We start from the raw sequence: 22,934 nt of genomic DNA on the forward strand, positions 1-22,934 counted from the left end.
GAGTAAGGATTCCTTCTTATTACGAACAGGAAGAGCAAAGAGGTTGTAACTTACTTTGTCTCCACTAGATGATGACTTATTTCCATTTATCCTCCATCAACGAGAGCTCAAGGAATGTGACAACAAGGATCCAATGCCTCTTCCATACTAACAACATTACTGGGACCATGAGGAACATCGTTCCAAGCATCACAATCACAACCATAGTGCCTGTTCATATAGCATGACATGCAAATAAGTATGACATAATCTGCAGAATGCAGAGTGCATTATAAAGGTTGAGCTCCACTTGCTTTTTAGAAGTTTACTAGTATGGCGTAATACACATATATGCAATGCAACTTCCAGATTTACCATCAGATTTAGGAAATAAAAATTATTGGGATAGTAGATCCAGTAATAACTTCCAGACACAAATTTTAAACATGAGGACATACAAATGAAACACATTCTCTGGTTACCTACCATTGCATATACACGATTGCCAACAGTTGCAGCACCTACCTTATCCCTCTCATTTCAACAACAGAACAACTTTTCTCAAGCCTAAAACAACATCAAATCGAGCTAATCGAGCCCAAACAGCACCAACATCCTAACTAACCATGGACCAGGATCAGGTTCAGCTCAATGGCCAGGGTCGCAGTGCAAGTCGGCCACCGCCGGCGCGCGGCAGAGGAGGTCGCCACCGACAGCACAAACACACTCTTCACTGAATAAAAAAATGTACACTTGTCCCAGAACATGAACTGAATTTTATCTATCAACCAAGCTTAAATGATCTAGTCTATCTCATAGCTGGTTTTCAAGTAATGGTTCTTTTCTTCCAAGCAAACCAGAAAACTGATTGGTAGAGTACAGAGTGGGTGGTGTTTTCTCATATAAAAATGTACAGAGCAGTAGAGAATAATCAGGAATGGTAGAAAGTAATTGGTATGCAGAGTAAATGTTAGCAATCAGCATTTTGTCAAAATAGACATGTAACTATAAAAATACCATTTGAGATTTTACATAGCATGCATCCACCATGAACAAAACAAACAACTCTATCGAACTAGGAGGAACTAGGTGTTGCAGCAAGCAATAAATTAAGTAAAAAATGGAAACAAGCGCACACACACTAATACGATGCAAAAAGCACAACGAAGATATTTAAGGATCAGCACTACTATACACACGACACCTGCATGGCCGATGCTTGCACAATTCTGCCATGACAGCGCCAACAGCGAGCATGCTCACAAAGGCGTTGTTGGGGAGGGAACATCGTTCATAGGCTGTGCAGCTACTGTCATGTGTGAGGCAACATCCTTCAAGGATAGGAACATCAGGACAAAGAAGGGTGCATAGTTTGTAGTGCTACCTAATTATTTTGTACTACAGAAGTAGTTTCAACTGACCTTTCTGTATTGTATCCTTTGTTCTTCACAAGGCTCTATTTTATAAACACCTTTTATGTCATCAACAACACCCTCGACTTCAGCTATCTCCTCCACCTACAGAATAATAATTAGAACTTTAGTCAAACTATTCCATGGAGAAAACAAATAAATCTTCTAATTTAGTAGAAGTATCCACTATAGTTACTCCTGCATAGGATTCCCTCTATGATTTATTCCAACTTTAAGCATCCCATCTTTTCAGTTTCATATATACTCTACATCATACTTTTATCCATCTCAATGATGTATCTGTAAACTAAATCGACACACATAAACACAGCACGACCTCAGAAACTATGTAAGCACCCCACGTATGTTTATTAGACGTACATGTTGATGAAGAAAGGATGTAAATATAAATCTCTACATTAAAAAATATCAGTCGCATCAACATTTATGGAAAAGATGAAACATAATACATCATCTTGCTATCTTTCCGAAACAATTATTCCCAGCCACAAAAGTTATTTCACTGCAAAGCACTATCCTGACATCCTAAATGGATAATTTTTCAATTAATGGAGAGTGAAAGGGCTTATCACCTTCACAGCGAGTGGTCTGGCGAGGTCACCTGTGGCGATGTGGATAAGGCCGAGGAGTGCCGAAGAAAACAGTGGCCACCACCTCCTCTCCCAGCGCGAGATTGTGAAGAAGGGGGAGCGTCAGGGCATCCATCCTTGTCCTGGGCAGCGGGTAGGCTACAACTTCCATCTCGCCGTCCTCAACCACTTTCCTCATGACCACCGCGCCCATGACGACGAGCAGGGGGCTGCCCTTGACATAGATCTAGGAGCGCCGCTACGGCCTCCCCATCACGAAACGGAGGAGGCTACACATGGGGAGGGGGAGCCGGAGAGGGTGGGGGTGGTGGCGGAGCGAGAGAGGGTGGGAGACGGAGGTGGAGCAGGAGATGGTTGGCGCGGCGGTGGTGGAGATCGGCAGCCGCGCGTGGAGGGAGGCTGGACATGGATCTAAATCGGGAGGTGAGAGGGAGAGGAGTCGGCGGCTCTGGGGGAGGTGGATAGGGTTTTCGCGGTCGAGGGAGAGGCGCGAGGATGTGGCCAATAGGATCGTGGGCTATGGAGTTAAATGGGTCGAAAAGATTTAACTCCGCACGCTTCTGATTTGGACTTTGCCGCGTAGATGACTTGAATATTTTCTCCTTCGCGCGCTTTGCTTCAACCAGTTTCGTATTTTGGTGTCTTTGCCCTTAGCCCGGTGAATCGTACTAGGCTTGATTCATATTGGCCTCGCGTGTCTGTATGCTACATGAGTATATTTCATCATTCAGTTTGGTTCCATCTAATTTGATTAGGATCCTTGAATTTTTTTTTGAAGTTTTGCAAATTCAAATTACAATGTAACTCATATGACTATGCCACATTAGCAGGAGCAATTCGTGTTGTTACAGAGGGTGTATGAAGGGGGGAAGCTAGGCCCGGCTAGGCCCAGTTGGTCGATCGATGACGGTTTTCGTGACGATACCTCCACGTCCGTCATTAAGGGGCTACCCTTTTTGGGCCCAAGCACATCTTGCTGGTCGGTGACGGTTTCCATGACGAATTTACAGAACGTCACCAGGAATCAATCACAGATTAACATGTTTCTTGTAGTGAGTGTGCAAAATGGGCATTAATCCATCACGGATCAAGTCCACAAAGACTACCTTTAAAGGAGTCATACCAGGTGTAGAGGCCCGCTGTATGGGCTCAATCACACTATAGTTTGTCGTTGGATCTCCGGACAACTTCCGAAGTGAGGAGTTAATCTTCGATATCGTCCCCTTTCGCAGTGGCTATCACACACTGCTTGGACGAACCACATTTGCTCGATTCAGCGCGGTGTCACATTATGCTTACCTCAAGCTGAAGATGCCCAAACCAAGCGGTATCATAACCCTTAATGGAAACACGGAAAGTTCCCTCCGCACTGATGATGCAGAGCATCCTATGGACATCACCATATCAAGAGTCTGTTTGGCGAGTGACACGTGCGACATCTACATGACATACCCAAAGGTGAATCATCTCCTTTACACGTGCTCACTTGACCCGTTCGAGGATGGTATACTACTTGACACTCCGCTCGTGCGCATGCATAGGTATTGTCCGAACACTACGGACGACGAGGAGGAGTGCAATCGCCAAGGAACAACTACACCATCCGTGAGGGAAGCCTGGAAGCAACGATGGAAGAAGACGGAGCTACTGACACTACAGCGCCCGGACATCCGGCGCCTATGCAGCCGCCCAGGAGCTGCACCAATAGAAGGCCAAGAGCTTCAGTGGCCGGACATCCGGCGCCTACTCGGACATCCAGCGCCTCAGCAATGCCCGAACATCCGACGACGCCATTCCAGAGAAGAACAAATTCGGCCCCCGCCAACCGGACATCCGGATAGTGCCCCGGACATCCGGCGTCTCGCGAACAGCCGGACATCCGGCCCCCAGCCCAGACATCCGGCACCTGCCTGCGTGCATGGACAGGGCCCGAGGCCCATGTATCCTCTTTCCCACTTACCCCTTCGTGGCTTAGACTATATATACTACTCCCCTCCTCCTAGTTAGGGTTAGCGTTGTGATAGCTCATTTGAGAGATAGAGCTTCGCTCATCCTTATCGGATCTACTCCACGAGAGAGACCGCAGCCCCTCTACGGAGAAGATCCACCTTGGATCCAAGACCTCCTCACGGAGAAGACATCAAGACCTCCTCACAGAGAAGAACCGGTTACCCTTTGTATTGTCCCTTGTTGATCGTGGATCTTGTATCTCTCTTTGTGTTTCGAGGATCTAGCACATGTGTGATCATTCTTGTTGGTTTTAGTGTTTCTCTCGTGTTTCCCCTCCTGATTCTCCTTGTTTTCCCCCTCGTGTTCTTCATTTTCATCACGGGATCCGCCCCTTTCGTGAAAGATCGGCCGATTAGGGTTCTACCCTACATCAACTAAGGAGCACACCGCTGCCTTAGCAGCAGAAGTACGGAGCAGCATTTTCAAGCAGAACCTTAATTCAGCGGCCAAGCTCCCGGACACTGTCAAAAGAGTCCGGACTATTCTGTAGCAGTATAGCTCGGCTCGTCAAGAGCTCGACTAGCAATTCGGCCTCCGTCCCAGCCCCGATCAAGCGGCGACATCTGTACCGCGCATACATAACTATGCACTCAAAATACCATGGGCATAGATGGAGGCATAACTAGCTTGTAATCCATAATACGGCTCGACCGCCCCCGGACACACATACTTTCACTATTTCCTTTTTTCTCCTTTTCAGGTTTCTTTTTCACAGGCCTTCCCTGATGGCTTGACCATCGGTTCTTTTCGAATGATAAATACACCAAGACGATAAGAAGCATGGATGTACTGGGGAATTTTTAGGTGGTTTCTTTAACGATCCCTTTACTTGTTTTTGAGGACCAACACGCAACTCTCCCTTGGTTAAGGCATATTAAATAGCATTCTGCTTATTTCACTACTTGTATAAATGTGCTTTAACGCACTAATGAAATTATAGTGGAAACAGTTTGCGGCCCAAATTTTATGGCTCTAGCTTACTACCCTTTCTTCTTTTTCTTTTGTGATAACTTTATCAAATAGCACCCGTACACTTTGGTACGTTTCAATTTTCCAGGGGCTTCATAGCGCCCCACAACACGGCAACAAAGCCTGAACACTTTTTACAGTATAGTTTGGCACCCCGAATTTAGCACTATATGCATTGGCTCCGAATCATGTCTTTGGTCAATAGTTGGGTTGCCCGGCTCCTGTGCTTGCTACCTTACGTTCCGTTATATCGGCTAGAGTAGTAAAGGGAGAACTACTGCGATTGTGTCCTGGTTTACCCGGATGAGCACCTTAGTAGAGAAAGCCGAAAACTGACTGTCATGATGCGGCGAGAGCCGGTCAGCTCTTAGGAGGTCTCAAATCTTTAGAGATTTTTTCCGCGTTATGCGAGGGATCGGTACTTACTCGATCAGGTGTTTACAGCATCCTAGTACGGATACTAGGGGTTGCGCCTATATTTTTATTGTCAAACTCCTATGGCTAAGTGAGGGTGCTAAAGCCGCATAGTCCAATTGCCTGGTTCGTCGCACTAAACACATCCTTCAAGGACCAAACAATTGGATCAAAAGTGTTTAGAATACATCCTGAACACCCCCGTACTACCTACATGGGGGAAGAAGCCGACGACTGGCCAACTCTCAGATTTCACACAACATGGCCGCACAGGAGGTGAATTTTTTAAATAACAAACATTATAATACATAACAACTTTGTTTCATCATACAAGGCAGAGACAACATGAATGTATTCATTCGAAAATAATGTCTTGCACACATTGCGTCACCACAATACGAGACCCCTCCAGGACGTCTTCAAAATACCGCTCGGGCGTGCGGTGCACCTTGCCCTCCGGCGGTCCCCCGATCATAAGCTTGATGGTGTCCATCTTCGCCCACCACACCTTGACGAGGGCGAAGGACATGAGAGCACCTTCGATGTAGATCGACGGCTTGACGATGTCCAGCCGAGGGCAGGAATTCACCAGCCGCTTCACAAGCCCGAAGTAGTTGCCTGGTATAGCTTCGGCAGGCCACAGCCAGATTATTGCATCCTTCATGGCCAGTTCGGCCACCCTATGCAGCTCGACCAACTGTTTTAGCTGATCGCTACAGGGCACTAGATGTTCTGGCGCAAGATATTGCGACCAGAACAGCTTCTCCATTGAGCTCCCTTCTTCGGCTCGGAAGAACTCCGCAGCGTCAGACACACTCCATGGCAGATCTGCAAACGCCCCTGGCGAACTTCGAATCCTGGTTATTAAGAGATACTTCTTCTTCACATACTTGCTTTGCATACTAAACGCCTTACCCGCCGTGATTTTCTTGGCCTCCTGGATCTCCTGGATGGCGCCCTGGACCTCAACCCGGGCCTCTTCCGCAATTTGGCGGGCCTTAGAGAGTTTGGTCTCTCGAGCCAAAACGTCGCGCTCCAAGGATTCACATTTCTTCACTGCATCCTGGAGCTCTTGCTAGCCCTCATCAAGCCTTGCCTCGTTCTTCTCACGGGGGGCTTTTTCCTCAGCAGCTTTCTCCTCGGCCTCGGCCAGGGCCTATTTAAGGACCTCGACCTCGGTCGCCGCTCCTACATATATCCTGGCACTACGGTCAATATGCATTATTTATTCTTTCCGAATATAAAGCTAGTTAACACATACCTTGCTTGTCTTCTAGCTGCTTCCTCGCTTGCCCGAGCTCCTCCTCAGCCCGCTCCAGTCTCTGCTTTAGTCCAGAGACTTCGGCAGTGTGTGAGGTTGCGGCCAGCAACGACGCCTGCCTATTCATATAAGACATATTTAGTTAGTTTCCTGCGAAATAAATTGATCCTCTGTCCATGTTGGGTTCTACGGTAGGATGCGTTGACTGCAAATTAAAATTTTCCTACACGCAGAACAACCAAGAACATGCTATGGGAGATGGATCACAGTTCGTTACCACTAGATGCGCAGTGCCATGCTGCGGAAGAAGAGTTGGGGCAGCGCATCCGCGTGGATCGTATCCTCCTCGTCCGATCTTCCTCGCACAGCTGGTAGTCAGTTCCCACGTACAGGTTCGCCGGAGCGGCGCAAGTGCATCGCCTCTAATAGTATCCGCACGTGCAGGAGGAAAGTCGTGCGGCGGACTACTAGGTCCGATCACCCAACCAGCGGTGAGTCGAGGTGTCTATTCGCAACACATGCAAACCCTAGTGACAGCGCCGAAGCGATCAATCGCGTGACTGCACGGCACCTCCACTTTATATTGGCGTCCGTCGTGGTATCAACACTTGGGCCTCGCACGGACCCTAAAGCCCATAAGTCTACTCGGCCACAATCCGAATACAGCTCAGATCACATCTGACCAGTGTCCTCGGATCCGACCTCGTAGGTTCCTTCCGTTAAGCGCACGACCCCTTAGGTTCAAGCCAGCTTGGTCACAGTTGGGATCACCTCCAAACTGCACAGTTGGTAGCGGCCTCTAGCAAGGCATGCCAAACACCAAACAGACTATGAAGCTGGTTAGGCGAACCTGTACATCATACTTCCATTCCTTTTGCCACACGATATATGTTGTTGGGCTCAAGGCGACTATGTCATCCTTGTGCTAGCCCGACCTCTTTCTCGTTCCAGTGATGCCGACCACAAACTGGATTATCTCATAATCCTTGTCGCATGGCCATGCTTATCCTGTTCGGATCACAGGAGGGGCCCAGAGTATATCTCTCCTGATCGGAGGGGCAAATCTCATCTTGCTCGACCACATCTCGCAGCGTGGTTCTGGACAAACCCGAAACCTACCTTCATAACTACCCAGTTACGGAGTAGCGTTTGTACATCTGTCAGCTCAGGTCTTAGGACATAAAACATATGTTATACTCGAGACTCACAGATGACATATCGCTGTGTCTCATAGTTGGGTTCGTCTGACTCAGACCTTATCTCGACTCGGATCCGACTACGTCAAATCCGACCAGATCCTTCCAAGTCCATATTAGCCGGTTAGCATCCAATGCTCCATGGCTAGTGAGACCAAGCCATCGACCGTGTCATATGCTAGTCTAGTTGGCTGCGCATCCACACAGCCCTTTCGACTAGGGACCTTTTAGGGCAGTCATCATATAATGCATAGTCCCACAAACAAGTCACGTACTTGTCGATACACATAATTCATAATGTCCAAGGACTATCTTTATTCATAAACACATAGGAAATATCATCATACATGATTGCCTCTAGGGCATATCTCCAACAGTCCGACCCTTCTTTCCGAACACCGGACAGTGTCTCAGGGGCTACTGTCTATATTGGGATTTTCCTTTTTGTGTCGCTTACCTCAAATCCTGTCAGCAGGCTCCTGCAGGCTTCGGTTAGTCCACTCTTGATAGACTGAACCCTCTCAATAAACGTACCCATAAGGATAGGGTGTTCATCCACAATGGAAGTGCCTCGTAGCGCTTCCAGCAGATTATCCAGTGCCTCTGGTTGGACAGAGGTCATCGGTGGAATAGGCACACCCCCTTCTTTCGAAGGCGGTTCCTCGCCGAATTCCGGAGCCGTATAGGTCTCCGGACTTGTATTCGGCCGGGGGCCGAACTGAGCAAAGCCCCCATCCCCAGTCGCCATGGGAGTCTGCCCCCCATGTGTCTGGCAGCCGAGGTTTCGCCCTCTGGCGTCACCCAGGCGGCCTCCTAAACCTCTCCCTGGTCTGGGAAGGTCCTTTGGGATAGCACCTCGTTGTCGCCCTTGGCCGTGGGAGAGTGACCGGCCGGCGGTGACTCGCTGGCCATCGCCCTCGAATCCAACGAACCTCTTGATGAGGATCGCAGGGAGCTATCGTGGGCCGGACTACAATGGCATAAATTAACATATTAATATTATGAAGCACAAGAGGCCGGATGTATGGGCATATGCAGGTTTTTAGTAGTTACGACGCGGCCAGAGGCTTGTTTTAGTAGTTTCTGACGATGTCCCACACGGAGTTATCCACAAGGGGACCCTTCCCCCTCTTGGGCGCCTCGGCCTCCAGATTTGTGGAGGCCACCCTCTTCTTCCCCCCCCCCCCATCAGGGGGAGAGGTGCTTTCTTCCTCCTCCTCGTCATCGTCTTCGGCAGTGGAGGAGTGAGTCTTGTCTTCGGACGACACGTCCAAAGCTCTGTTGCTACGGGGGCTACTCCGGACCCCCTTGGCCTTCTTCTTGGCCTTCTTCTCCGGCGCCTTATGGGGCGATGGCACCAGCATCTTCGCCAGGAGCGGGATGATTGGTTCCTCGGGCAGCGGAGCCGAACATTGAATCCGCTCCGCCTTTTCTGTCCGTACATGGAAAAAAAGTTTAGATATCCTCCTTGAAACTAGCAAGTAAAGGATGCGTCTGGAGACGTGAAAGGCTTACTGCATTGGCAGAATGGGTAATATCGTGCCTGCAGTCTGAGTCTATGGCTGGCGGTGCCTCGTTGCCCTTAAAGAGCAACTTCCAGGCATCTTCGTGAGTGGTTCCGAAGAGCCTTTCCAAGGTTTGGTGCTTCTTCGGGTCAAATTCCCATAATGGGCAGCTTCGGCTTTGGCATGGGAGGATCCGGCGAACCAGCATCACCTGGATTACGTCGACGAGCTTGATGTTTTTATCCACCATTCTTTGAGTGCGCGTTTGCAGTGCTATCAGCTTGTCCGACGAAAACCAGTTTGGGCCCTTCTCTATCCAGGAGGTGAGCCACATTGGAGCTCCAAACTTGAACTCAGAAGACGCATCCCAGGTGGCGTCGCAGGGCTCTGTGATATAGAACCAAAATTTCTGCCACTCCTTGATGGTCTGCACAAAAGTACCTTTGGGCCATGTGACATTGGGCAGCTTTCTCACCATGGCGCCTTCGCACTCTGTGTGCTGGCCATCCACCACCTTCGGCTTCACATTGAAAATCTTGAGTCACAGTCCGAAGTGGGGTTGGATGCGGAGGAAGGCCTCACACACGACAATGAATGCCGAGATGTTGAGGAAAGAATGCGGGGCTAGGTCATGGAAGTCTAGCCGGTAATAGAACATAAGCCCGCGGACGAAAGGGTGGAGACAAAACCCTAACCCGTGGACGAAATGAGGGATGAACACCACCCTCTCTTTGGACTTCGGGGTGGGGACGATTTGCCCCTTGGCTGGAAGCTGGTGGGCGATTTCTTTCGCCAGATACCAGGCCTCCCGAAGCCTGGTGATGTCCTTCTCCCTAACGGAGGAGGCCATCTACTTATCTTGCCCTACAGATCCAGACATGGTTGAGTGCTTCCTTGAGGCGGAAAGAATGAGGACTTGGGCGTTGGAGCTCGAGAATGGAAGGGCAAAGAAAGAGAGAAGGCGTGGGTGAAGAAAAGGGAATCCTTATCTCCTTATAAAGGCAGTGAATATCAAGCGCCTCCCCACTCGCCTTAAAACTCGCATGTTCCCAAGGGCTGTGTAAACGGCATGGTTAGATTACCCACGCTCGTATTGATGAGAATCTCGCAATAAGGGAACATGATCTCTGCTTCGACAAGACGTGCCTATGAAAACTGCATCTCGAAACGTGGAACTGCAGACGAAAAACGGTTCGAAATGATGACCAAGCAGACGTGATGTCACATTACAAAAAGTTGTGAGCGGATTGGACTCGTGCAATATTATATTCTCTGCGGTTGTGCGTGGTACTTGTGTTGCAGATGCGGACACTTTCATTGCGTCCGAAGAATATCTTGGAGTATTCAGAAAGGGGAACCCGCCATGCAATGCCAAAGACAATCTGCGCGTCGGACACCTCGTCATTGAAGCCTGGTTCAGGGGCTACTGAGGGAGTCCTGGACTAAGGCGTCCTTGGGCGTCCGACCTATTAGACATGGGCCAGACTGATGGGCTGTGAAGATACAAAGACCGAGGACTCTACCCATGTCTGGATGGGACTCTCCTTGACGTGGAAGGCAAGCTTGGCGTCCGAATATAAAGATTCTTTTCTCTGTAACTAACCTTATGTAACCTTAGATCCCTCCGGTGTCTATATAAACTGGAGGGCTAGGTACGTAGAGATATATCCTCATAATCATAGTCAGACAGGCTAGACTTTTAGGGTTTAGCCATTACGATCTCGTGGTAGATCAACTCTTGTAATACTCATATTCATCAAGATCAATCAAGCAGGAAGTAGGGTATTACCTCCATAGAGAGGGCCCGAACCTAGGTAAACATTGTGTCCCTTGTCTCCTGTTACCATCGACCTTAGAAGCACAGTTTGTGACCCCCCACCCGAGATCCGCCGGTTTTGACACCATGTAACACCCTCGATGCGACTATATCTCCCACGTGTCGAGGCACGAATTAGAGGCATAATCGCATTGAAGGCATATGTCGCAAGTTAGGCAATCTTCACAACATCCCATGTAATATAAATAATAAAGGGGAGATAACATAGTTGGCTTACACTCGCCACGTCAATCAAGATACATAAATAACATTACATCATCCAAACACTCATGGCCCGACTATGGCGCCAAAATAAAAGATAACCCAACATGCGACACGGTCCCGATCACCCCCAACTAGGCACCACTACTGATCATCAGGAAATGAAACATAGTATCGTTGAGATTCCTCGTCGAACTCCCACTTGAGCTCGAGCGCGTCACCTGGAGCGGAATCATCAGGCGCCGCATCTGGTTTAATAGTAATCTATGAGTCACAGGGACTCAGCAATCTCGCACCCTCGCGATCAAGACTATTTGAGCTTAAAAGGTATGGCAAGGTAAATATGTGGAGCTGCAGCAAGCGACTAGCATATATGGTGGCTATCCTGTTCGCAAAAGAGAGCAAGAAGAGAAGGCAAAGCACGAACGCATAACTAAAGAGGGCAAACCTGCGACAAGCAATACTCCAACACCATGTCCACTTCCCGGACTCCGCCGAGAAGAGGCCATCATGGTAACTCACACTGTTGATTCATTTTAATTAAGTTAAGGTTCAAGTTATCTACAACCAGACATTAACAAATTCCCATCTGCCCATAACCGCGGGCACGGCTTTCGAAAGTTCAAATCCCTGCAGGGGAGTCCCAACTTAGCCCATGACAAGCTCTCACGGTCAACGAAGGAATAGACCTCCTCCCGAGACGTTCCGATCAGATTTGGTATCTCGGTTCTTCAAGACACTTCGACAGGTTAAAACAAATCCAGCAACACCGCCCGAATGTGCCGACAAATCCCGATAGGAGCTGCACATATGTCATTCTCAGGGCACAATCGGATAAGCAATCCGTACAACTAAAACCAGCCCTCGAGTTTCCCCGAGGTGGCGCTGCAAGGGGCTCTAGGTTGGACCAACACTCAGAGGAGCACTGGCCCGGGGGGGGGGGGGGGTTTAAAATAAGATGACCCTCGGGCTCCGGAAACCCAAGGGAAAAAGAGGCTGGGTGGCAAATGGTAAAACCAAGGTTGGGCATTGCTGGAAAAGCTTTAATCAAGGCGAACTATCAAGGGGTTCCCATTATAACCCAACTGCGTAAGGAACGCAAAATCCGGGAACATAACACTGATATGACGGAAACTAGGGCGGCAAGAGTGGAACAAAACACTAGGCGAGAGGCCGAGCCTTCCACCCTTTACCAAGTATATAGATGCATTAAGATAACATGGCAATATAATGATATCCCAACAAGTAAATAATGTTCCAACAAGGAACAGCCTCCAATCTTCACCTGCAACTAGCAACGCTATAAGAGAGGCTGAGCAGAGCGGTAACATAGCCAATCAACGGTTTGCTAGGACATGGTGGGTTAGAGGTTTGACATGGCAATTTGGGAGGTTTGAAAGAAAGTGGTAGGCATCGTAGCATTGGCATAGCAAAAGAGCGAGCAATCTAGCATAGCAAAGATAGTAGTGATTTCGAGGGTATGATCATCTTGCCTGCAATGTTGTCATAGTTGACTGGATCCTCGAAAGCAAACTCAACAGGCTCCTCGTAAGAGAACTCGTCTCCCGGCTCTACCCAAAAAAGACAAACAAGCAAACGGAACACAATCAACCACGTGCAAAGCTCAAACAATATGATGCAAAGATGGTATGCTATGCGGGATGCGATGCGGGATGCATATGCAAGATGTGACAGGGAATGCATGAACCTTGCCTCAACTTGGAAATCCAAGTGTGCCACTGGAAAGATGAGATGAAATCGCTTGAAAACGATATAAAGAACGCCGGAATCGGAGTTACGGTTTGGAAATGGCAAGCAATTCAAATATGACCACGTTCTGTGATTTACAGCAAGTAGCCATCTAAATGCAACTAGGTGAACATGCTACAGCACACAAACATGGCATAAAAAATACATGGAAGGAATCCATTCAAGAAGCTTAACAAAAGTCTAGCACTGAGCCACGGCCAATTCATCCATTAACAGGTTCAAACAAGCATGGCAAAAATGCATATGGTAAACAGATTTCAGACTTTGTGAAATTAACACTTGTCTGGAATTTCAGATCAGGTAGCACACTTCGGAGCAACAAAACTATATGCTACAGGGCCTGAACATGGCATAGTAAAGCATGGCATGGAGCTACTCAAGGAGCTTAACAAAAGTCCCTTAGTGACCTTGAGCCAAAAGGGATCAGAAAATACAATTGCAAGCATGTGAACATGGCAAAAACATAATCAGTTCTCAGACTTAGTGAAAACTGGAGCATGCTGAAAACAGATTTCAAGTAGGCATGTTTACGAGCTCGAAGCACTCACTACAGAGCATGTCATGACAATCTAAGCGTACACCCATCAAGAATACACAAAATGCAAGCTAGACATGGCAAGAACAATACCATAGCAAGCACGGATCAACTACAACATCATCAGCAAAATCGCTAACAAGTAGACAATCTGTCCAGATTCACGAAATGACAAAAGTAGAGCTCGATTGACTCAAGCTAGGGTGCTCCATAATTGCAAACAAATACATGGATGTATAGAGCACTACAAGATTAACAAAACATCCTTACTGATCATCCACAAAAGAGGCACGGATCACTAAGAAACAACATGAACATATGGCCACATGAGATAAACAGCTCAAGGACTTAGTGGAGAAGCTAAGTCCCTGAAATCAGCATTACCAAGTGCCTCACTTCGCAAGCTTGTGCTAGTCACCACACACATCACGAAAATACATGGATTGCACCCCTGGAAACATGGCAAAACCCTTAACAAAACATATGTAGAACTCATGGGCATATCATGCACACAATAATCATGGCAAAAATGACAAATATCAAAATGGAGCAGCAGATCTAACATTTATCTCAAGTAGCACTCTTCTAACAGCATTTCGGGCATCAAGATGAACTCAAATGAAAATGATGCAATGGAATGAAATTATGTACTCTCTAAGACGAACATTTTGATATGCTACCCAAAACGGAGCTACGGATGAGGAGATATAGCATGATTAACAGGAGCAATTAATCTGCAGACTTGGGAGAAAAAAGGTCAACCCTAGGGTTTGAATTCCAGATTTGAGATCCAGGGCACGTTTCCCGAGGTTCGTCGACTGGAGTTCGTCGAGCTCGCCGGAGTTCGTCGCGGGCTCGCCAGAGGAAGAGGACGCCGGGGCTGCGGGGAGGCTCGCCGGAGGAGGTCCGGGCGCGGGGCGGCGCGGCTGGCGTCGGCGGCGAGGGGCGGCCGGAGGCGCGGCCTTGTGCGGCGGGGCGGCGGAGGTCCGGGCAGCCGGAGATGGCGGGCAGCGGCGCCGGACGGGAGGAGGACGGTGGCGGGGGCGCAGTCTCCCGCGGGCGTCGGTGGCGGAGAGGCGGGCCGCGGGGGCCGGCCTCGGGCCCGAGCGGGGCGGCGGAGGTGGGAGTGTGGCGACACGTGGCGCCTCCCGGTTGGCTGCGATTGCCGGCGGACGTTGTCCGGCGCGGGCCGGACAGGTCCCGTGCGGCGGATCTGGGATATTTTTAGGGTTTCGGGGAGGGGATCCAAGATTTGGAATGAGGGGTCTATATATATGCATAGAGGGAGCTAGGAGAGTCCAAATGAGGTGCGGTTTTCAGCCACGCGATCGTGATCGAACACTCTAGGTGATGGAGAAGGTTTATGTGGGTTTTGGGACAACTTGGAGGGGTGTTGGGTTGCAACACACACGAGGCCTTTTCGGTCCCTCGGTTAACCGTTGGAGTATCAAACGAAGTCCAAATGGCACGAAACTTGCCAGGCGGTCTACTAGTAGTAAACCAAGGCCGCTTGGCAAGTCTCCGTCCAATCCGGAAATTTTTAATCCCCACACACGAAAGAAAGGTAGAAATGACCACCGGAGGAGAACGGAGCGCCGGAATGCAAAACGGACAACGGGGAAAATGCTCGAATGCATGAGATGAACACGTATGCAAATGCGATGCACATGATGACATGATATGAGATGCATGACAACGATAAAAACACACGGAGACAAAAACCCAAACCCGAGAAAATAAAATAACTTAAGGCCGGAAACGGCAAGAGTTGGAATACATATTGGGAAAGTCATATCCGGGGTGTTACACACCAACAGCCCCCAAGTGACCTTATGACCAAATAAAAAGAATCATCTACATAGAAATGAAACAACAAAGGCCCTGAATTCCAGGGATGCTGACTTTATTATATTGATCATAAAAGATATATACATTGACAAATTTATGTACAAAGACGAGAGTCGATGGCTCAGCTGTAGTAAGGCCAAATATGAGCAATATTCCAGGCTCGACGGGTCTCATCCTCTGACTTGCGTGAATCCTTGTGTTCTTGTATATCAATGAGGTAATAAGACCCATTATTCAGGTTTTTACTGACCACAAAGGGTCCTTCCAAAGGCGGGGATAACTTGTGCATATCTGTTTGATCTTGGATCAGCTAGAGCACCAAGTCACCTTCTTGAAACGCCCAGGTCTTGACTCTGCGGCTATGATAGCGATGTAGGTCTTGTTGGTATATCGCCGAACGAGCCGCCGCAAGGTCATGCTCCTCATCCAAAGCATCGAGTGTGTTTTGACGTGCTATTTCGTTATCAGCTTCAACATAAGCCACCACACAGTGTGAGTCATGACAGATAGCACTTGGAAGAACTGCCTCCACACCATAGACCATGAAGAAAGGCATATAGCCTATTAACCTGTTTGGGGTGGTATTGATACTCCAGAGGACTGAAGGTAACTCCGCAACCAAACAGCTCGGCGTTCATTCCAAAGGAACCATAATTCGGGGCTTAATGCCTCTCAAGATTTCTTGGTTAGCCCTCTCAGCTTGACCATTAGATTGTGGATGAGCTACTGAAGAAACATCAACAAGAATATTCTCTCATTGACAGAACTCCTTCATACACCCTTAGATAAATTAGTACCATTATCAGTGATGATACTATGAGTGTAACCAAAGCAGAAGATCAGCTTTTTAACAAACTGAACTGCGGTTGCTGGATCACACTTGCTAACCAGCTCTGCTTTAACCCACTTGGTAAACTTGTCAACCGCCACCAAAAGGTGGGTTTTCTTATCTGGAGACCTCTTGAATGATCCCACCATATCAAGCCCCCAGACTGCAAATGGCCAAGTAACTGCAATCATCCTCAACTCTTGAGCTGGCAAATGAGCTCATCGAGAAAATTTCTGACATCCATCACACTTACAGACGATATCTTCGGCATCAACATGAGCCATCAACCAATAAAACCGATGATGAAAATTTTTAGCCATGAGAGATTTAGAGCCGGCATGATGACCACAATCACCTTCATGGATCTCTCTTAAAATCTCACGGCCCTCCTCAAGAGAAACACAACGTTGAAATATGTTTGTCACACTACATCGGTGTATCTCGCCATTGATAATAGTCATAGACTTGGACCTCCTAGTTATTTGTCTTGTCGAAGTTTCATCCTTAGGTAACTCGCCACGGGTCATATAAGCAAAGTAGGGAAGTGTCCAATTAGGAATATCCTGGAGAGTAGCCACCAACTGCGCCTCCGGGTAAGGAATAGCAAGCTCCTCTTCTGATGGTAACTTGACTGAAGGATTATGTAATACATCAAGAAACACATTAGGAGGCACCGGCTTACATTGAGACCCAAGCCGGCTCAAGGCATCACCCGCCTCATTCTTTCTTCGATCAAGGTGCTCCACCTGATGGCCCTTGAAGTGACTAGCAATATTATCAACCGCCCTGCGATAAGCCGCCATGAGTGGGTCTTTGGAATCCCATGTGATGAGGACATGACTACCTTGGATACGACAAAAAATATTTCATACATGCATATTTGTCAGGTGATTTCTAGTGCAAACTATTCAATAATCTAGTGATGTTATCCAGAAAAAAAATACTTCACACACTTTTGTTTTTTGTCTAATTGTAGGTGTATGGGACATTTGTACAATCCACATATGAAGATAAGGGAAAAGGAAAAGTTTAGGTTCTGTTCAGAAAGTCCTCTCATGTCACTTTTGGGCCAAGAGAAAATGGAGTTCAAGTCTCTCATGTTATGGATTCAGATTCGGACTACACAGACATACCTGACTCAAAACGTCAACAACTTTTTCATACGGACTCCAAATTTGGTGATTCTTTTTTTGTTGGAAACTAGATTTCATGCTCTTTCCAACCCAATTGGAATGACCTTCAAATTCGTCCGGAGCATTGAGATATTGACGAAACAATCTGATGATGCAGCAGAATCCGAGTCAAACAACAAGTCCAAAGGTGTTGCACCACCTCCACTTGGGCCCATGAGCCTTGTACGACCTAGGTTAGTTTTAGGCTGCCTTTGGACGTCCTTGCACCTCCTTGGCCTCCACCCCTTGCTCCTATATAAGTAGATCCATCTAGTAGCTTTTTCCTTGGGATTTGTTTAGTTAAAAGTTAGCCGTTGCAACTTCGTGTACTTCGTTTGTGTCCAACGACCAGACCAAGAACGCTTTCGGATCCCCACCTTTATCAATACTTCATCTATATTTGTAATATTCAGATTGCATAATCTTAGTTTCTTGCTTGCTCTTCGTTTGCCCGCAGGAAACAGACCTTCGTGGTCAGGTTGATCGTGCTCCGGTGTGGTCAATAACCTCTCGGAGTTTGTTTAGCGATTGCTAAGGCGCGACGTCCTCGCACGTTCGTAGTAGGATCATCAAAGTCGACTTCCTCCAAAACGATAGCCACCATCTCATCAAAAGATAGGACACCTTTGCCTCTATCACCATGCGCCTGAAACTGGTTGAGACAGAAGGTCTGAGTAACCAAAACACCTGTACTGGCTTAAATTCATCTCTTTGGCCATCTGAAGGCTGTGGAGTAAAGCCTCATATTCGGTTGCGTTGTTAGTACAATGAATCATTTGTCGGGGTATGGGGTCCCGGCAAACCCTTAAGGTTCGAAAACTAGGGTGGCGCGCAAAGTCTTTCCCTTCAACTGATCTATGCTCTAGCTCGCTAGAATCTTGCGGACGAACTCGACCAACTCACAACACAGAAGGACACAGGGTTTATACTGGTTCGGGCCACCGTTGTGGTGTAATACCCTACTCCAGCGTGGTGGTGGATTGCCTCTTGGGCTGATGATGAACAATACAAGGGGAGAACGGCCTCCGGAAGTTGAGGTGTTCTTGTGTGTATGAACTTGTGTGTGTCTCTGGGCCTGATGAGTCCGTGCCCCTACTATGGTGGCTAGTCCTATTTATAGAGGCCCTGGTCCTCTTCCCAAATATCGAGCGGGAAGGGAGCCAACAATGACGGGCTAATTTGCAGGGGGGACAGCTAGTACAAGCTATCCTTACAAAAGTAGTCTTCGCCTACACAAAGTTCTGGTGGTGACGCTGCTCTGGGCTCCACGGTGACCTCCGCCTTGCAGTCCATGGTCTTGGTCTTGCTGCACCGAAATGGCAACCTTTGCATGAAGCCTTGGCACTCCGCGGCTGCGCTTGCCCCCTTTGCACCAAAGAGGAAACAAGGACGCTGTGCGCGCTGATGCCCGCCTGATGTCGATCGTCACGGCTCACGTCACGAGAGTGATGAGGACATCAATACAATTGTTACACCCACAGCCCCTGCTGCTATACATACTGGACCAATTACTAGAGCTCGTGCACGCCAACTAAATTACCAGGTACTTTCGTTTCTTGGTAATGATTTTAATGTTCATGAGAATATGATGCTGCCTAAATTGGATACATTTGTTTTGCTTACAAATGAAGGGCCTAGCTTGGAGAAGGATGAACATTGGAGCAAGAACAAGCATGGAGATGATGGCATGCGCAAGGAGAACAAGAACGGAGTTACAAGTGATGATTTCAGGACTTTGAAGCCACCATAATGGGTGCATGAAGCCTTGGACGAAATATACAAGGTGCCACTTCATAAATTTCGTCCCGAGGCTATTTTAGGTGTTGCGTCACCTTATTATTGGGCCAGGCCCATGTGATTTCGAAATACATAATTATAGGCTATTTTTAGAGTCCGTATGTGTGGGGAAACAAGAGATAGGGTTGATTTCGGACCCCTCCACCAACGGCCACGAAATTCCCCCCCTCTTCCTCCATATATACAGCCCTTAGGGCATCGTTTAGACTTTGGGTTTTGTTTAGATTAAAAGTTCGCCATAGCTGCAACTTCGCGTACTTCGTTTGTGTTCAACGACCAGACAAAGGCGTCACAGAACCCCACCTTGATCAATAAAGCTTTCATCTTATATTCGCAATATCCAGATTGCAATCTCAGTTTCTTGCTTGTTCTTCGTTTGCTCGCAGGAAACAGACCCTCGTGGTCAGGTTGATCGTGCTCCGGCGTGGTCAATAACCTCTCGGAGTTGGTTTAGCGATTGCTAAGGCGCGACGTCCTCGCACGTTCGTAGTCGGATCGTCAAAGTCGACTTCCACCAAAGCGAAATCCACCATCTCATCGAAAGACGGGACACCTTTGCCTCTATCAAGTGGTATCAGATTTCCAGGTTGCTCGGTGAGATTTTACAGTTTTTCGTAGTTTAGATCGAGTCTGTTCTTCATACCTACAGTCCACGAAAAAGCCACAAAAAAAATTAGGGTTAGTTCATCATATCCGAACCAATCTGAGCCTTTGCATAATCTTTTTAGGGTTTTGCTTTGTTGAATTTGCGGTTGCATCGTCGTGTCTAGTTGCTGGTCTTAGAGTCTAGTCTTTTAGAGTTTCGAGTTCTGGTCATAAGTTGTCACGCCGCCGCCGCACCATCATCATCGCCCCTGCCATCTACCACCACCGCTCCGAATCCGTATCCATATACCACCACCAATCCGTGTCCTTATACCACCACCGATCCATATCCATATACTACCACCGCTACCACCACCGCTGCCATATACCACACCATATATCCACCACCAATCCGAGTTCCTTGCTTATTAGGGTTGTTTTCGAGATCCATCTAGATTCCGATTCGTGTTTCCTTGCCGGAGTAGGTTTCGGAAAAAAAAAAGAGTCGGGTAGCCACGCTCCGTTTAGGCCCAAAATTTTTCGAAAACGCATTTTTCGAAAAAATTTCTGGCTATCCTATTTTTAGGTGTTTCTGAGTGTTTTGAGACAGGTGCCATTATAGGAAGTTTTTTTTGACCCATTTCCAGTTTTTGGGTCCGGGCAGTCAAAAAAAAAATATTGGTCAAAAAAATTTCGTGCCCATCCTGTCAGTTTGAGCTAAGAAGAGTTTTGAGACACTCGCCATTATAGTGATTTTTCGCAAAAAAAAAGCAGCGCAAAAAAAAAGAGCGCAAAAAAAAAGAGCGAAAAAAAAATTCCAGAGTGTGCTTTTCCCTTGTTTACGTGCCGCGCCGTGATTTTGTTAGTGTTCTAGGCTCGCGTCTCTAGCACAATCTAGCCTAGGACCAGCACAGTACCGTCGTTGAGCGTTTATTCAACTTTGCATCTCTGAATTGATTATTGCTGACCCTTTTTGCTACCATATTATAAGCCTTCCCAGCTCCACATACATCTACGTCGTGCGTTTGACTCTCCCTGGTAATCGCTCTATCCAAGCTTTGAGAGTTTTTGACTACAACGGTTGCCGATCACCGCCTGCTGCTGGGTAAGAACTGGTAAGAATTTGAGATTTGCTTGACGGATTTGTGACACCCACCACCACCACTTGTTCGTAGTCTGTAGGATCATATTCTTGTGTGTTTCTGTTGCTGCTAACCATGCCAGGATCACAAGCCGACGAGATTGACTGGGAGAATTTATCGAACAAGGAGCTTCATGATAAGTTTCAGCACATGATGACTGAACAGGTGCAAGATGTGCTGAACAATTTTGAAGAGGCCATGGAGAAGATCACTGGCTTTGAGAAGACGTTCGAAACAAACCTCGATAACAAGTTTAATGAATTGCTCGCGCGTCTTCCACCACCACCACCCGCTGCAGCTAACGCACCTCTCCAACAACAACAACAACAACGACTACCTCCACGTCGCGAAGCAGACCTCCGCCGAGCAAGCCGTGTTCCTCTTGCTTTTGGCCAAACTGTTGGTGCTGCTGTTGATACTTCTGTGGCTCCTGCTGCTGATGCGGAGGAGGATGATTATGTGGGAGATTATGAGGATGAGGTTGATCAAAATCAGATCTACGAGCAGCCACCAGCACCACCACCAGCAGGTCGACCTCAGGTATATATTCGTAATGGTAGGCCTGCACCACCACCTCAGGTACGAGATGATGTCCATATTCCTAAACTGAAATTGAATATTCCACCATTTGAGGGTAGATATGTTCCTGATATATATCTTACTTGGGAGTTAGAAACTGAACAACGATTTACATGTTTACAATATCCTGAGGAGAGACGAGTTGCTGCTGCTGTTTGTGCTTTCACTAGTATTGCATGTGTATGGTGGTCTGAACATTGTAGATTGTATCCTATTCCAACTACTTGGGCCGCTTTGAAAACTGCTATGCGTACGCGTTGGGTTCCACCATATTATCAACGTGAATTGCTTCAAAAATTACAGCGCTTAAGACAAGGAAAAAATTCTGTAGAAGAATATTATCAGGAATTACAAACTGGCATGATTAGATGTGGTATTGTTGAGGAGAATGAAGCTATGCTTGCACGTTTTCTGGGTGGATTAAATAGAGAGATTCAGACCATTCTAGACTATAAGGAGTATACTAATATCACTCGTTTATTCCATCTTGCTTGTAAAGCTGAACGTGAAGTGCAGGATCGACAAGCATTGGGGCGAACTAACTTTTCTGCAGGACGACCTTCATCATGGACACCACGTGCATCTTCTACTTCAACTGCACCAGCACCTCCATCCGGTGCCACCTCCAGCCGTGATACAAGAAAACAGGCACAACCACCATTATCTGCCAAGAGCGCACCTGCGGGGCCTGCACAGCGTTCTTCTTCTTCCATGGCATCAACAGGGCACACAAGTGATATTATTTGTCGTCGTTGTAAGGGAGGAGGTCATTATGCGAGAGAATGCAAATCTCCGCGTGTGATGATTGCTACCGCGGATGGTGGATATGAGTCCGCTAGTGACTATGATGAGGAGACTTTGGCTCTTATTACACGTGAGGAACATGGTGGAGATGATTCTGATCATGAGACGCAATACATGGCTCCTGAAGACGCTGACAGGTATGAATGTTTAGTTGCTCAACGTGTTTTGAGTGTGCAGGTCACACAAGCTGAGCAAAATCAGAGGCACAATTTGTTCCATACCAAGGGAGTTGTGAAGGAACGTTCTGTGCGCGTCATCATAGATGAAGGGAGCTGCAACAACTTCGCTAGCATGGAGATGGTGGAGAAGCTTTCTCTCACCACAAGACCACATCCACATCCTTACTACATCCAATGGTTCAACAACAGCGGCAAGGTTAAGGTAACACGTACTGTTCGTGTGCATTTTAGTATCTCTACATATGCTGATTATGTTGATTGTGATGTGGTACCTATGCAAGCATGTTCCTTATTACTTG

This window comes from Triticum aestivum, chromosome 5A (assembly GCF_018294505.1).
Source record: "Triticum aestivum cultivar Chinese Spring chromosome 5A, IWGSC CS RefSeq v2.1, whole genome shotgun sequence".
Taxonomy (NCBI): domain Eukaryota; kingdom Viridiplantae; phylum Streptophyta; class Magnoliopsida; order Poales; family Poaceae; genus Triticum; species Triticum aestivum.